This window comes from Rhinatrema bivittatum, chromosome 1, assembly GCF_901001135.1.
Source record: "Rhinatrema bivittatum chromosome 1, aRhiBiv1.1, whole genome shotgun sequence".
NCBI lineage: Eukaryota > Metazoa > Chordata > Amphibia > Gymnophiona > Rhinatrematidae > Rhinatrema > Rhinatrema bivittatum.
Window position 1 is genome coordinate 661,243,156 of NC_042615.1, and position 18,212 is coordinate 661,261,367.

General features: G+C 45.8%; 1 protein-coding gene across 1 annotated transcript in view; it reads right to left on the bottom strand.

The window, feature by feature from the left end:
• ADGRV1 (adhesion G protein-coupled receptor V1) overlaps positions 1–18,212 on the bottom strand; it is a 1,128,533-nt gene that overhangs the window by 263,058 nt on the left and 847,263 nt on the right. The window lies entirely within an intron of this gene.

Consider the following 18,212-nt stretch of genomic DNA (forward strand, 5'->3'; position numbering starts at 1 on the left):
GCGAAAGGACCTTGCCATTCTTGTCCTGTTATCCTAACTTGCCTTGTGGCATACCTTTGCCTCATGCCTTGCTTTGTGGCCTACCCAGGCTTTCTGGCTTGCCTTGTGACCTACCTTGGCCTCTTGCCTTGCTCTGTACCTTTCCTGGCCTTCTGACCTTGCTCTGTGACATTCTAAGTCTGTCTACCTTGCTCTGTGCCTTTCCAGGCCTGCCAGCCTTGCTCTGTGGCCTTTCAGACGCACCTGCTTTGCTCAGTGCCCTCTTGGGATTTCCTGTCCAGCCTTGAGGCCTTCTAGGTTCACCTTGCCAGTCTTATGCCCTGTTGGGTCTTCCTGTTTATTGTTGCCTGTTCTGCCTAGACTTTGTTCAGTCCTTGTCTGGCCCTGTCCTTGATTTGCCCTGCCCAGTCCAGTTTGCTTATGCTATCCCAGGCCTTGTCCTTGCCTCTGGTCCCAGCCTGTACCATGTTCCAGCTCTCAGCCTGTACTGTGTTCCAGCACTGCCTATATCCAGCTCCTGCCTGCCCTCAGTACCAGCCCAGCACCCAGCCCTGCAAATATCCAGCTTCTGCCATCCTCATTACCAGTCTTACTTCCACCCCTACCTATATCCAAGCCCGAGTGCAGGAGATCGCTCCTGGACCCCCACTGGACCACCAGGGATTTTTGGCAAGTCTTGGGGGACCCTCCTGACCCCCACAATACTTGCCAAAAGTCCAGCGGGGATCTGGGAGCGACCTCCTGCTCTCGGACCTTTGGCTGCCAGTATTCAAAATGGCGCTGATAGCCTTTGCCCTCACTATGTCACAGGGGCTACAGTTGCCATTGGTCAAGCCCCTGTCACATGGTAGGAGGACAAGATGGCGCCGGCCATCCATTGCTCCTGTGAGTGCAGGAGATGGCTCCTGGACCCCCCGCTGGACCACCAGGGAGTTTTGGTAAGTCTTGGGGGGGGTCAGGAGGGTGGGGGGGTTGTAGTTAATTTAATTTTAGCCAGGAAACGAATAAGAATTAATGTATAAATATATCAGGAGCCCACCTTGCCAAATGCAAAGTATCTGCCCCCCGACGAATACAAATCCCGAATGCAATGTATGGCATCCCTCTGCACATCCCTATTTTCTGCTGCTGGCCTGCAGACCCAGAATTGCTTTAGAATTTTGGAGTCTCTGGGCCAAATCTGGAGAGTTCCCAGGTATGAGGGTGAGGCAGCTGTGGCAGGAAGGTTTCAGGGGAAATTTTGCCACCTCAAAATCTTGCGCCTGAAGCGGCCACTTCATCCTGCCTCATTATAAAATCACGCCTGGCTCCAGCAAAGGAGCTGGTAGAGGCATGGATGGCATTTTCTTCATATAATATTGTAAGAAATCTGTTCAGAGTTTTTGGATGAATGCATGATATTCTGAAAGAGGAAGAAGCAGCTGAGTCACTACAGAGCATGAATCAAACTCTGAAATTAGTATTGGAGGTGTTAACCTTGATGGAAGAGTTGAAGCAGCCTGTTTGCGGTAAAGAGAGGTATCGGTGCCAAAGGCCAATTGCGCCATAAGCTTTGAGTCCAAAATTTTCAGTGCCATGATTTGGTGCCAGAAACAACAATGCAAATGGTGCCAAAGAAGTTAACAGTGCTTGTCTTTTTGCTGGAGGTGGATGATGCCATCCTCATTTTGTGCACGTCACTTAACTGACAGTGTCACTGATGGGGAATGTTTTCACGCCTTTCTGTGTTCAGTGCGATGCGACGGAAGCCATGGGCTCGATCCCTCAGACTCCGAACTCTTCAATTTTGATTCTGGTCTTTTTGAACCTCTATTTTCTTTGCCAGATGAAGAGGAAATCTGAAATTTTAATATGAGGTCCCTATCTGCATGAGCTCTCAGAGACATTCTGCCATATTTGGCACAGTTGGAGATATCGGGCACCAGGCCATGCATAAAAGACAGATGATATGGAGGTCACAACTGCCCATATTGGAGCAGATTTTAAAAGCCCTATTTTCAAAAGGCCCGGTGGCGTGTGTAAAGCCCCGGGACGTGTGTAAGTCCCAGGACTTGAAAAAATGGGCAGTCTGGGGGCAGGGCGAGGGTGGGGCCAGAGGCCTCTGCAAGGCCACTGGGCCAGGGAATCGTGTGCTAGCAGTCGGCCCGCCTAGGCAGGGCTGGGGAAAGCCAGTTGGTCTCCCCGAGGGCTCGGCGCACGCAAGGTGCACTAGTGTGCACCCTCTTGCGCGCGCTGACCCCTGATTTTATAACATGCGTGCGGTTGTGTGCATATGTTGTAAAATCAGGCGTACATTTGTGCACGCCGGGTAGCGCGCAGAAATGTACCTCGCGCGCGTATCTTTTAAAATCTGCCCCATTGTGTCCACATTTAGTACAGTGTTTGAAGGGCTTCAATAGAATTTTGAAGATCTCTTAGGCATCATAGAGGAACGTTAGAAAAGGAAAAGAGAAATACAAGCTTGTTTTTTTGGAGACTTGAAGGAAAGTAAAAGGGAAGAAAAGAAAACTGCGAGAGAAAAAGATGCAAAAACATGAAAAATCATGGTGGCAGCCAAGAGAGAAAAGAAATACTTTCACTTTGGCGGAAGAAAAATGACTGAGGGGACTCACGGTGGCAGCTAAAGATTTGTAGGTCTTTCTGAGCCGTGAGAAAGCACATTCCATCTTAGCACTGTCAGATGATGTCACCCACTTAATGTGGATACATTTGTTCCTGCTTGTCTACAGAGAAACACAATATATACTCATGATAAAATCCTAAAACAATAATAAATGTATGCTTTGGAAGCTTGTTTCATATGCTGGGGCCTATCACTGAACAAGCTCTATTCCTGGTCTTGTGTAACTGGTGGATGAGGGAACAGTCAGGAGATGATCCTGTGATGATGACCTGGGAGTTCTGGAGTGATAATAACAATGTGACTAGAAGTACATGTGTTGTTCTTAGACCACTTCTTGAAACTGGACCCTGTTCTGTAATGCATGGATTTTCTTGGTAACAGAAGCCCACTCGGGTAGAGAGGATGAGTGCACTAGAACATAGGCTCTGATGGTCTGCTTTCCATTTTTTTAATGATGCCCTTTTATCTTTAACTGCCCCTTTCACTTCATCAATAAATCATGCTGGCATGCCTTATGCACATTTTTAACTTTTGCAACTGCTCCTTTAAATTTTTCTTATTATCTCATTTAGGAGTTCTACTTAATTTCCTCCTTCCAGTGATTGTATCAAAGCTGATTGCACTACGATCACCATTGTTTAGTCTGTAGGTTCCACTGAGGATTAGATCTAAAGTAGCTGCCTCTCTTGTCAGTTCTAGGACTAATTTTTCAATGAAGCACTTATGGCATCTAAATTCTTAATCTTTCTATGATATCCTGATGAAACATTTACCCACAATGAATATGCATGAGAGAAAATTTGCATGCAATGTCTCCATAATATGCAAATTTTCTCTCATGCATATTCATTGTGGATATCCTGAAAACCCGACTGGCTGGGGGGGTCCCCAGGACAGGATTGAGAACCACTGATCTAGACTATATCAGCCTTAATCAAAAACTTTTTCACTGGGATATTTTAACTTCCCTGTTTTGCAAGTGTTCTTGGAAGATTTGTTGTACTTTGGATATTGAAACGTGGGCCATTGGTCACTGCAAAAGATGGCATCTCCCAAAGGGCAGGGCCCTGCGGGGACTTGCAGTGATAGGCTAGCTCCTGAGCAGAGATGGACACAGAGAAGTTTGTTTTTATTATACTGCAATGTAGATGGTAACCCGAGGAATGGGTAATGATCCCAGTCAATAGAGGAGATGTCTGCTGGCGATGTTCTGCCCGAAGACTGCAGAGTGGAAAAGGCAGCTCCACAGTCTCACCAGGTCTCAAGAAGGAGATGGGTCCGGTAGTGGTCCATGAAGTGGGGTAGGCTGGGAACCCAGGCCTAGATGGAAAGGCCAGTGAGAATAGATCCGGTAGTGGAAGCGGTGTGGGGTAGGCCGAGGATTTATGAAGAGAGAGATGAGACAATGCAGAGACAGAACTGGAGTGGTAGTACGCACTCTGATGCTGGCAGTTATAGGAAGAGAGAACCCCTGAGGAGCGGAGGTCCGGGACGAAATAAGGCCCCCGAGGAGTGAGTACCTTAGGCGTCCTTGTAGGTGGTAGGCAACCCCAGAGGGTAGATAGGAGCGTGGCAAGACCCCGAGGAGCGGGTACCTTAGGCATCCTTGTTGGTGGCAGATAACTCCAGAGGGTGTAGAGGAGCGAGGCAAGGCTCCCGTGGAGCGGGTATCTAAGTCATCCTGGAGCGAGAGTACACAGAGCGGGAGCATCTGGTAGAGATCAGCATGGAGGATTCCTTGCTAACTCATATTAGGAATAATGAACAGAGTTTAAATACCAGAGCTTGAGACATCATGCGGTGGGGACGCCCCCGAGGTTCCCGCCATGACGCATGTAAGGGGCGGGGCTGCATGCGCGCACGTGTCCTAGGTGACTCCAGTAGAAAGATGGAAAATTCAATCGCCCATGCCGGACCTGGGACGCCGGAGGGGTCGGCGTGGAGAAGCAGAGGCAGCCATCTTCCCAAAAGGAACTGAGTCAGGCAGGAAAAAGGTGAGCAGCAGAGGGCCAGCCGTCTGCGACCGACGGGCGCAACAAGATTCTTCTCTATAAACAATATGCTTGTGAGTAACTATTGGCTTTCCACCTTGGCCTATTTTAAAGGTTTCTCTATCTCCTTTATAAATGTTAGCTTTAGTCACTGGGTTTCACGCTGGTTAAGATGGAGTCCATCCCATTGGAATAGCTCCTGCCTTCCCCAGAATGTTCCCTAATTCCTAACAAAGCCAAAGCCTCTTCTCTGCACCATTGTCTCATCCATGTATTGAGACTCTGGAGTTCAGACTGCCTCTGGAGTCCTGGAAGTGGAATGGGAAGCATTTTTGAGAATACAGCCCTAGAGGTTTTGGATTTCAGTTTCATACCTAAAAGCCTACGTTTAGCCTCTAGAACCTCCCATCTCTACCTTCTTACATCATTGGTACCCACATGTACAATGACAACTATCTGCTCCCCAGCACTCTCTAAAATCATATCAAGGAGACACATGAGATCTGTCAACTTTACACCTCCCCAGCACTCTATAATCTTATCTAGGTAACATGCAAGGTCCACCAATCAAGTGTTCAAGCAATCTTCACACCCACTGGTCACCCAACTAATAACATTCCTAATGATCAAATCACCAGGTTTAATGGCAATCGTAACCCTTCCCTCCTGGGCACAAGGCCCTGGAGATACATCCTCAGTGCAAGAAGGTAAGGCACTACCTGAAATGCAGGTCGTAGCTACAGGGCCACTTCCTGCCACACCAAGGTGTTGGTCTTCTTTCAGATGATCTTGCTTTATCAAGGTGCTCTCTCCCCCTCTTGACAGCACCAACATTTTTTTTAAATATTGCCTCATATATATGGTTCAGTATATATTTTCCTGGGATACTTACCTGATCTTACACAACTTAGGTAAGGCACAAAAAAACCCATCAAACAATAGATGCAATAAATACATTGGCATATGTTGGTCAAAATGACCATGCCTTAATTTTACACATTTAAGTTTTGTGAATACTGCAAAAACACACTTGATTTAAAAGCAGAATGAGTTTTGTCAATAAAACTTGACCATACTTAGTGCCCTTTAGTGAATCTGCACATCAATGTAGATCTTGAATTCCTGAATGAATGCTTTTCATTACTCATTCTGGGCATCAAATCAATATATAGTACAGCTGGGAATGAATTGGGCCTTCATCTGTATGCACACAGTAAATCCTATAGTACTACTTTAATCTATGAAGTGATGCTAAAGAGATTCAGAAATAAATAAATAAAAATGCACTGTAGCAAGTGCTACCAAAGCTAATGCTTATAGAGTAAACAACAGTATGCCTGACAAATATAAAGTGCTTGAACTTTCAACAAGTCTACATCATAAGCACTACCATGATAATCTCCAGTGCTGTACTGTCCCTTGCTCTTCCTGGAAGCAAAGACTAATTGGCACCATACTTGACTGTGGTTCCTAATTAAACAGGGATCACTTTGATAATCATATGGCTGACCTTTCCAGACAAGGTGCTAAATGTACCCAGGAACATATGGTGAACAGGAAGAACGTTAGGGTTTGTGTGGGTTTTTAATCTGTCTTTATTAGAATTCTTTTAGCACCTACTGCATTTATGCCTTCTTTATATCTGAAACTATTAGCTATTTCATTTCCTTTCTTACTCTGCAGGGGTCAAACAATCATGAATACATCATTTTGTTCACATGAGAGTGTATCTTATGGCAGAAGACGCAAACATTTTATAATAATTTCTTTCCTATCCATTTCAATTCTTGCAATGTTTCTTTTTTTTTTTTTTCATTTTCCTTTCAAGCTTTATAAACAAACTATAGCACCGCCCTCGCAGAGGAGAAGTGGAGGAAAAAAACCATTTATTTTAACAAATATGTGGGATAAACACAGGATCTCTAGTGGCAAGAGGATGACAATGAAGCACTGGGTAACCTGCATGGAGTAGTAGTTCTTTTCAAAACAGCAATGGAATGACTGCATTGTGCTTCCAAGAAGGCACTGGGGGGTAATCTGTATGGTTACAGTCCTTACCAGCAGTTGTATGACTGCTTACTGCTTGCAGGGATGTATGGGGTAACTTGCATAGAACAATGGTTACCATCCCTAAAAAATAAGCCAGAGGCAACCCTGCATGGAGGGACTGTTAGAACCCTAAATAGCAATGGCATAGCAGCATTGGGTTTTCAAGGAAGCTGGGGTGACTTGCATGGACACAGCATCATTGAAACCCAAACTTCAGTGAACAGAAGGAGAGTTGAAAGATTGGGTAGAAACCATGGGAGAAAGGGGAACTGATGTTAAGTTGCATGCATAACTACTTGAGGTAGATGAATCTGAACAGGGCAGACTAGATGGGCCATTTTGTTTTTTATCTGCTGTCATTTACTATGTTACAATCATTATCATCATTGTTTATTAATACACAAGCCGTTAAGCCCGTAACAACGGGCTACATTAAAAAATTTTTTTTGGTCCATTTCCTTTCCACTCCCTCCCCCCACCTCTCTCTCTCTCACCTCCCCCCACACCTCCCTCTCTCTCTCCTCCCTCCCTCCCTCTCACCTCCCTCTCTCTCTCTCCTCCCCCTCCCACCCCCCACCTCTCTCTCTCCTCCCTCCCCTCCCACCCCCCACCTCCCCACCTCACTCCCTCCCTCCATCACTCTCTCCCTCCCCTCCCACTCTCTCCCACCTCCCCTCAGCTCACTCTCCTCCCAGCTCATCCACAACCGGCAGACAGGGGGTGTCCCTCCCGCGCGCGCGCCGCCGCCATTACTGCTCCTCCCTGCCTCTCGCACGCTGCCGCCGCTACTGCTCCTCCCTGCCTCTCTCTCTCGTGCGCGCGTCGCCGCCGCCACTATTGCTCCTCCCTGCCTCTCGCTCGCGCGCACGTCGCCACCGGTCCTGCTCGCTGCCGCTGCCGGTCCTGCTCCTAAGGAGCAGGCGCCATTTTTTTTCCTGACACGCTGCGCTCTGGCCGATGTGCGCGCATGCGCAGTAGAGCTGCTCTCTACTGCGCATTTGCGGCACGTCGGTCAAGCTTCGTTTATTAGTATAGATGCTTTTCCAACTGGGGAGGTCAAACCCAGTTTCAGAGTTGTATTAAATCTGGTACAACATTTTATTTATTTATTTCAACATCGGTTTACATTCAGGTACTGTAGGTATTTCCCTATCCCCAGAGGGCTTACAATCTAAGTTTGTACCTGAGGCAATGGAGGGTAAAGTGGCATGCCGAGGTCACAAGGGGCGACAGCGGGACTTGAACCCTGGTCTCCTGGTTCGTAGCCCACTGCTCTAACCACTAGGCTATTCCTCACCTTGTTTAATACTATGAATGCTATGCTGGGATAAGAGTCATGGAAGAGTTCAATGAGAGTGTTGCTATACCATAATATGGTGTAAAGTATAGCATATTTGGTTGTTTAGGGAACTGTTATAGCTACAGGTTACTCATTTAAGTATCGTGTACATTTAGGGTTATATATAGAACAAATAGGGACTGTTTTATACTGTTTGTCTAACTGTACCCTGACAATCAATCTAGTGACACTTGCTTAAACAGATTAGTTGCTGAAACAGAATAGCCAGTTTCTAATGCAGGGCTTCCCAAATTTTTTCTAGGGATTCCACAGCCAATCAGATTTCCAGGATATCCACAATTGAATATGCATGAGATAAAATTGAATATGCTGGTCTACAAAGGATGCACATTTATCTAATAAATATTCACTGTATCTATCATGAAAATCTAACTGGCTGTGAAGTCACATGGATAGATTGGGAAAGTCCGGTTCTAGTGAATATCATAGCAAGCACAGACATTATGCAATAAAGCAAATAGTATGATTTATTTATTATATTACACTGATTCATCTCTAATCCAAATAAATGCCCATAGTGATTTACAACAGAGTTCAGGGAACAGACTAAATACATATATTTCTGCCCAGAAATAAAATATAATGCATACCAAAAACAAAACAAAACAATCCATATAAACATTATAAATAACTAGTAGTACAAGCCCTTCCAAAGATAGGGAAACCCAGTATGGCATATGTTCTTATGCTTATTAGTTAAGGATAGTAATCCAATGCCTTCTGTTAAGGGAGGTATCTACTGCTCCGTGCAGATTACCCTCATGCTTTTCAGATCCCCCAGACTGTAAAAATTGGGGCCCTCGGTTGTGGTCTAAATCCATTTTTCCCTTTTCTCCCTTCTGTTGAAGCAGAGAGCAATGTTGCAGTTGATTCAAAGCATCAAGGTTTATTGGTTAAGGATAGTAATCCCCATGCTTTGTGTTAAGAGTAGTAACTGCCAAACCACAAGTTATCCCCATGCACCCTTTTTATTCATTTCCATCCTCTAGCCTTTAGGGATCCACAGTGTTTATCCATTGTCCCTTTGAATTCCTTGACTGGAAGGACATTCCAGTCATTCTCCATCCTCTGCGTAAGAAATATTTTCTGACATTGGTTCTGAGTCCTCCTCCTTGGAGTTCATGTCACGAGTCCTACTGATTTCTTTCCAATGAAAAGGTTTGAAGTTTGTGCATTATGAAAACTTTTCAGGTATCTGAAGGTCTATATCATATTGTTAGGATTTTGCTTGTTATACTGCCTTATCCTACATTCATGTCTCCTCCCCACCAGCAAAGGTCCTCAGTATGCCTCACCTCTAGCCTTTTCCAGCTGCTTCTCTCTGTCCTTGCCATGCCTCAGCCTTATTTATTTATTTATTTATTTGAAAGCTTTTATATACCGGTATTCGTAGGTACATCATATTGGTTTACAAGGAACTTAACACAATAAAAGGAACATAGTGCGGGTAACGTGAAAAGAGATAACATAGGAACAAGATAATATGAGAGAAGATACAATATGGAATTATTGAGGAACTTAACAAGATACCAAAGCAAAATGTGATGGGAAATACAATGACAAAGTAAGCCTTCTGTTTTGTCTTGCCTTGTGGATTTCGGGCCTTCTAGCCTCTTGCCTTGCAGCCCTTGGGCCTATCTTGCTTTGTTCCCTGTCTTGAGACCTTTGACTATTCTCTCTTGTATCCTGCCTTGGTGCCTTCAGCCATATTCTCTCTCTGTCCCAAGCCATGCTGCCTTCAGGCTTCTGTGTTCTGTATTTCCCTTGTCTAAGTCCTACCCTAGTCTGCCTTGTTGGTCTTGTCCTGTCTGTTCTAGTCTCCAATCCTGCCCTTGCCTTGTCTCTCCCTTGTCTTGTCTAGTTCCAGGTCCTGCTTAGTATCCAGCCTTGCCTTGTCCTGCCAGCCTTGTCTGCCTAGTCCAGCCTGACAATCCTTGTCTGCCTTGTCCAGCCTGCCCAGCCTTGCATGCCTTTGTCCAAGCCTCATCTCCAGTCTTCCTTTGTTCAAGCCATGCCTGTGTGGACTCACCACTATGATATACTGCTGATGCAGAAACCTACTGGCCCCCAGGACACCAGGGTTCAACCTGAGGGGAAGGGGCCTGGCTAGGCAGAAGACCTGGCTAGGCGGAAGGCCCTTGTCTTGCTCCAAGTCCTGCCTTGCAGTTCTGTGCCACTCCCCATTTGGGTTTCCTGGACTCTGGGCCCATAACAGAATGAGAAGACCAATGCCCAGCTGCAAGAGTGGGTATGAGATCCATAGTCCTGCCAGTGAGTCCAAACCAGTTTTTTTCTACTACCATTAAGAGTAGTAATGTTAGGCCTCGTAACTCAATGTGTGTCCACATTGAGTTTTGCTTGCCCTGTTTGTCAAGCTCAGAGTCCTTCCACCTTCTCTGAGTGCACCTGCTGTTTTTCTTTTTAACCCTGATAGATGAAAATGCCAAAAATGTCAGTTTGCTACTCAGGAAGTCACAAAACACTGCACTCCCCACATGCAGGCTACTGAAAAACCTCCCAGTACAGGTTTATTTTAAAGCACAGATCTCTTAAAAATCACAGTTTGCCAAGTTAATTCAAAATACAGCTAATTTAAACTGCACAGTTAATTCTGCCACAGCATGTTCAACTGGTTTAAATCCCTTACCTGGAAAAGTAAAATCTTGTGATTCTAGTTTACCTCTTCTGAGACATGTGAAAGCACTGCTTAATCCAGTTCTGAACTCATAGGTAGAAGCCATGAGGCAAACACAGCTAATTAACCTGCCTCTAGAACCCAGAAAATCATACCTGGAGGCAGCAACTTGTTAACAAGTGCAACGCTGAAGCTAAGAAGAAATTGGCTTGCATTTTTTACCTGACTGTTGTTCCAGAATCCAGCTCAGAGATTTCCTATTCCACAGAGTCCATGCCAGCTTGCTGTACTTCTTGTCAGCCAGTGAGCGAAGTGAGAACACTGTTCAAACATCTGCTTCAAGAGAAGCGTGATTCAGCTGCCATGGCTCTACCTCTGCCTTTGGAGAACTCCAGTCCAGATAATCCACTCCAGGAAGAACCTGCAGCCACAGTCTTATCCTTGTGGGAGCTGGCCTTTACTATCCCTCTACCAACCTCGAGGGACTCCAGTCCAGCTGTGCACTCTAGGAGGAGCTCAGTCCAGCCGTTCTGCTCCAGGAAGAGTCCCAGTTTACCATGCCAGCAGTTCAACTTTCCACGCACCCTGTGCTGGTGGTCCAGTCAAAGAATCCTTAGACAGAGGTCTCATGCTCCGCACACCCCATGCTAGTGGTTCCATTCTCCATATACTCTGTACCAGTGGTCCAGTTTTCCAGTGATCCTGAGCCAGTGGTCTTACATTCCAGCAACTCTAAGCTAATGGTTCTGCCTTTCAGATACTCTGAATCAGCAGTGCTCCTGCCCAGGCTCACTTGCCTGCCCAGAAGAGGGCTCTCTTCCACAATCTGACCATTCTCAGGGGGTGTTTTTCTACAGCCTGCTTTCCCAGAATGGAATGCTCTTCCATAACCTGCCTGCTCGGAAGGGGGTGCTCTTTCACAGTCTGATGCTAAGTGCTCAGAAGAGGGTGACTCTCTTGATGCCAATCTGGATATCTAGCCTTCCAGCCAAGTTTTGTCTTGTCACTTCAGCCAAGCCATGTTTTGTTTACCTGTCCATAGCTCTCAGAAAAATTGGCACCAGGAGGAGGAGGTCTTAAAAGGGAGGGGTACTGTTAAGATTTTATATATTAATCCACCTTATCCTACCTTCATGATGCCTCCCCACCAGCAGAGGCCCTCAGTATACCTCACCTCTAGCCTTATCCATCTCCTCCTCCTCTCTGCCCTTGCCATGCTGCAGCCCTATGTAACTCTGCCTTGCCAGAAGCTCCTTGTCTTCTCTTGGTGTCACTTCTGGCTCCGTAACCTGACCCTTGTTCTTGCCTTGTGACCTACAGGCCTTCAGCCTTGCCTTACCTTGTGGCCTATGGGCCTTCTATCTTATTATTATTTGTAGCTTTTCTATACCGACATTCGTTTGCACATCACATTGGTTTACATTGAAACAAGTGGAAAAGAAATTACATCTCAAGAAACATTCACACTGCTCAAACATTTCAGGGCATTTGAGATAGTTAAGTTATAGAAGGTAGGCTGAAACTTCAGGCTAAGCAGAGATATATAAACAAATAACGGTAATTTTAACAAATATAGAATACAACAAAATCTTGCCTTGGTCTTGTGGCCTTCAGGTCTTTTAATCTTGCCTTGCCTTGAGACGCTCAGGCTCATTTTGCCTTCTTCCCTGCCTTGAGGCATTTGGCCTATTCTTTCTTCTATCATGCCTTGCGGCCTTCAGACCTATTCTGTCTGTTCCAAGCCTTGCTGCCTTCAGGCTTCTCTGTTCTTTGTTCTGCGTTTCACTTGTCTACCTTGTTTAAGTCCTGCCCTAGCCTGCCTTGTTGGTCTTGTCCTGTCTGTTCCAGTCTTCAGTCCTACCTGTACCAGAGTCCTGCCCTTGCCTTGTCTCACACTTGTCATGTCTAGTTTCAGGTCCTGCTAAGTATCCAGCCTTGCCTTGTTCTGACAGCCTTGTCTGCCTGGTCCAGCCTGCCAAGCCTTGTCGATCTTGTCCAGCCTGCCAAGTCTGCCTAGCTTTGCCTGCCTTTGTCCAAGCATTGTCTCCAGTCTGCCTTTGTCCAAGCATTGCTGTGTGGACTCAACACTATAATATGTACTGCTGCTGCAGAGACCTTCTGGTCCCCAGAACCCAAGAGCTAAACCTGAGGGGAAGGAGACTGGTTAGGCGGAAGACCAGCCCTTTTCTTGCTAAGAGTCCTGCCTTGCAGTCCTGTGTCACTCCCCATGTGGGTTTCCGAAACTCCGAGGCCCATAACAATTATCTCCCCTGCACTTCCGCTCTTTCAGGGTAAACATATTTAGATTCTTCAGCCTCTCCTCATAAGTCTTCCAATGTAGACCCCACACCATTTTAATTGCCAATCTCTGGACCACCTCTATCCTGTCAGTATCCTTTTTGAGATATGGTCTCCAGAACTGAATGCAGTACTCCAGGTGAGGCCTCACCATAAACCTGTACTAGGGCATCATGACCTGCTTTTTCTTACTGGTTATTCTTCTCTTTATGCAGCCCTGCATTCTTCTGGCTTTAGCTATCACCTTGTTAAATTGCTTCTCCATCTTCAGATCACCAGACAAGCTCAAGATAATTCTCTTTGTCCGTGCACATCAGTTTCCCCCCCTCCCCCCCAAATCACATACAGCTCTTTTAGATTACCGTATCCCAGATTCATGACTACACTTCTTGGCATTGAATCCCAGCTGCCAGATCTTCAACCACTCTTAAAGCTTTGTTAAATCACTTTTCATTCTCTCTACTCCTTCAAGCATGTCCACCCTGTAGAAGATCTTAGTATCATTCACAAATAGATGAACTTTACCTTCTATCCTTTCTGCAAGATCGCTCACAAAGATATTGAACAGAAGTGGTCTGAATACTGATCCTCATGGCACTTCACTTAACACGGTTCTCTCTTCAGAGTAGGTTCCATTTACCATTACTCATTGTCTCCTATCAGTCAGTTTGTATTCCATGCTATCACCTTGGTGCTCACGCTCAAGCTTGTTTTATTCACAAGTATCCTATGTGGGATCATATCAAAAGATTTGCTGAAATCCAAGTAGATCACATCAGAGTTCTTCCTTGATCCAATTCTCCAGTCACCCAATGAAAAAAATCAATCAGATTTATCTAGCAGGACCTGTCCCTGGTGAATCTATGCTGCCTCAGGTCCAGTAATCCACTCAATTGTAGCTAGTTCACTATCCTTTCCTTCAGCAGTATCTCCATTAACTTTCCCACCACTGAGGTGAGGCTAACTGGCCTGCAGTTTCCAGTCTCCTTTTTGCTACCACTCTTGTGAAGTGGGCACACCACCACTCTTCTCCAAACTCGTGGCATCACTCTTGCTTCCAGGGATCTATTGAATAGATCCTTCAGGGAACCCACCAGCAGATCTTTGAGCTCCCTCAGTATCCTGGGATGTATCTCATCCGGCCCTACAGCCTTGTCCACTTTCAGTTTGCCAAGCTCTTCCCTTACATTCTGTTCTGTAAATGGAGTTTTGTTTATCCCATCCTCATCTATGCTCATCAACCAGGTATGGTCCTTCTCCAAGATCTTCTTTAGTGAACACCAAACTGGAATATTTGTTTAATATTTCTGCCATTTCTCATCATCTTTTAATTTCACTATACCACTTATGGCCTCCCTTCTGTTGCAAATCCTCCCATGGCCGGAGCCACGGGAGGCCTCTTACCTCGCGGCCCGGGCCACCAGCGTGCCGGCGTGACTGGAGCCGCGTCGGGGTCCTCCCACATGGCAGGAGGCTGCTGTTGACTTCTCCTTCAGTGCAGTGGGAGCCGCGGACTTCAGGGCCTTTCTGCGCAGCAGGGAGCCACTGCCCATGTCATCCCTAGCAGGCCAGGAGGCCTTCCCTCTGTAGCAGGAGGCCTTCCCTCTGTGGCAGGATGCCACCATGTTCCTCGCGGCCTGGAGGCCGCAATCTCCACTCTCCTCTGGCAGATGGCCACCCCTGTTCCTTTTTGGGCGGCAGGAACGCCACTGCTGACGTCGGGGCCTGCGTACAGGCCCAGCTCCTGCTCCTCAGCGTCAACGTCTGCAGGGCCGCTGTCCAGGGTCCTGCAGACTCCTTACTTCGCTTCCTTAGGCGCGGGGCCACTCCTCCTTCCTTGATTTAAAGGGCCAGTGAGGGAGTGGCTCCCTGATCCATCCAGATGACATCACTTCCTGGATCCACCTCTTCAGCCCTATAAAGAGGGCCTGGCTTCATTCCCAAGTTGCCTTTTCAAGCAGCAAGTCCTCCTTAGGACTCCATGTCTTCCAGCTTCTCCAAGGCACTATGTTCCATGTGGGATCTCTTGTCGTCTTTGTTCCATGTTCCGGTCTCTGCTCTGCTGTCTTGATGTTTCCCCAATGTTCTTGTCTCCAAGTTGTTCCAGATGTTCTCCTGATGTTCTGTTCCCTTCTTGATGTCTTTGCCTGTTCCAGATGTCCATCTGTTCTCAATGTCTTCATCTAGATATCTTCAGCTCCACTCTGACCCGTCCGTCGTGGTCCACGACCAGCCCAGCTGGGTTGAGTAGGGCGCGTAGTGGTCCAGTGGTCCGTGACTACCCCCACTGGGGTGTGTAGGGCGCTGGTGGGTCCTTTCATCTGACAGCACCAAGGAGTTATCTCGTCCCTCGTCTAACTTGCCTGGTTCATCTCATGGATCAAAGATCCTTATCGTCCATCTATCTGATCTACTTCTTGGCAGTTCAAGCTCCTGAGGATCCCGGTTCTTATTGTCCCTGCACTGGGTTTTGCCTCAGTGTTCCTGTACTGGGTTTTGTCTCGGTGTCCCTGGCTCCGAGTTTTGCCTCTGAGCTTCATCCTGGCTCCAAGTTCCGCCTCCGAGCTTCATCCTTTTCATATCCTGCCCGGGTCTTCAGAGTACTTGTGCCTGCTTCTACCTTCATCCGGCCATCTTGATGTTCTTCATCTTGGATTTCCAGTCCTTCTCTTCAGTAGTCATCCCCATCTTGAACTCTAATGTAATTGACTCGATGTCAGCTTGCTGCTTCGCCTCCATCGTGGTCTGCGACCATCCCGGCTGGGGTGTGTAGGGCGCGTGGCATTGCAGCATTCCTTCCAAGTCTTTCTCAATGCCTGAGTCTTCGTCTACCTCAACGCCTGAGTCTTCGTCTACCTCAACACCTGAGTTTTGTCCTGTGCCATGCCTGTCTCCGTCCGCCCATGACCTCTGTCCAGCCTGCCGCCCTTGCCGTTAATCAGCGACAGTCCGAAAGGGCTTGGAACGGTCGGAGGACTGTTCAGAGACAATCATTGCGTTGATGGTCTCACCTGGGCGTGCAGGTTCGGTAAGAGGCCCCTGCTTCTCCAGTTCCCAGACATGGACTGTCTCACAGTAGGGACACACATCTTGTCCCACGCTGGGGAGTGCCCCCTAGCGCTCCCTTCCATCCTCAGTGCAACACCTTCTTTCTCTGATGTAACTGAAAAATGTTTTGTCACCTCACTTTACCTCTTTGGAAAACCTTTCTTCAGCTAGACCTTTTGCTTTCCTTATTTCTTTCTTCATTTCTCTCAGTTTTAACATATATTCATACCTGTGTTCCCTTTTTTGGGATTCTTTATACTTCTTGAATGCTGTTCTTTTTGCCTTTACTTTTTCAGCCACCTCCTTTGGGAAACAGATTGGTTTCTTTTTCTTCTTACTCTTGTTTATTTTTCTAGCTTACAGATTTGTTGCCTTTTAATAGCTCCTTTTAATTTGCCCCACCTCACCCATTTTCTCCCTGTTTTCCAGTTCTTCCTCCAGGTAGGTCCCTGTGAATGTACAGCTCCTCTGATATCTGCATTTTGCAAAGTACAAGAGGAAATACATTTCTGTTTCTATTTCTCTGGTGTTGCACTTCATGCAGAATCTGGCTTCTTAGAGTTTCCTGAATAGTTTTTGTCACATACAGTAAATTAAAAACATACCAAAGAATGTATTCCACTCCTCATAAAAACAGTAAATGCTAAATATAAGGTAGGCAATACCCAGGGCTTTTTAAATATGGTACCTGCCATTACTAAATAAAGGCACTTTTTTCACCACTTGCTTAAACTGCCTCAGGATTCCCAAAATAAAGGTTCACTCTGAGCCACTTCCGCTCCCATCCCTTGAGTCCTCTCTTCTGCACATGCCTGCAGAAGAATGTATTAAGTTAGTCCAATATAAAGGTAGCAGCTTATATATATTTTATCATTTTTTTGGCTTCTATTTGTTAATCTTAATGCAGGCGTCTCCAGCCAATTTGTACCAGCCTGTAGGAGAACACAGGAGGCACATGCTGTAGCAGTCAACTGTCTGGCTCCAGCAGGACGTGGAAGATGCATATTGCAGAGGTGGAGCAGTGCCTGCACGTTCTTCTCACTGCCACGAGTCACGTCTCATCTGGTTGCCTTGTAAAGCCTCTATAGCTACCCCTGAGGGAGAATGAAGATCCTATGCCAGAGAACTGTGGTAGGAGGAGGAGGAGGAACTTGGGGAAGACAGACTACTGCCTGGGAAAGGAAGTCGGGGCGAGAAGAGGGCGGAGGCTGGGCCCTGCTATTGTTGCCACCTGGCTCCATGTCATATATTGAATTATATTTTTATTTTATTGTACATCGCTTTGATTTTACTTATATAAGAAAGGTGATTAGTGAAAACAAAAAAAACAAAACAAAACTATATTAAATAACACCCGTGTAGGGCTGAAGTTCATGTATAGAAGGTATATGATTTAGATATAAGTACATCTCTGGTTTGGACTTTGTTGTTTGCATCTATGTCATAAGGAACAGGCTAATCAAGTCCTGGCTTTATCCTATTGCATGCTGGGACTTGTTCTGGGAGGTTGTGTGCACATTGAGCTACTGCTGCAGAGATTTAAAACCTTTTATTTTCATATATAATTTTGAAATATTTTAGTTGAGCTTGTGTTGAGGAACCCCTCCTCAATTTTAGTTACATTTCATTTATTTAGAGTTGTATTTGTTTGTTTAAGGGGAAGGTATGCATTCCTGTTTCCTAATTACAGCTTCTCCTTCCTTCCCGCATATTATTATTTTGTTCACTTCTTTATTTCTTATTTATATTACACACACACACACATACATACACATACATACACACACTTTTAGGGTTTAGTTTAAGGTTAGGCAAGCTTTAATTTCTAGGGCATAGTCTTCTTTATTTTGTTTATTTTACAGTTTACATTATTTATGCTCTTTCCTTCTGCCTCCCATTGGTGCTGAAGGGAGAGCTCTATCTTTACTGTTTGTTTGATTTGGTTATTTGATTTCACCCTTTCCCCATCATTACCTTTTTTATTTTATTTTAGTTTTATTGTATAGTTGAGTTAATAAATATGTGGATAAAGGTGAACCTGTAGATGTAGTATACTTGGATTTTCAGAAGGCATTTGACAAAGTTCCTCATGAAAGGTTTCTAGGAAAAATAAAAAGTCATGGGATAGGTGGTGATGTCCTTTCGTGGATCACAAACTGGCTAAAAGACAGGAAACAGAGAGTAGGATTAAATGGACAATTTTCTCAG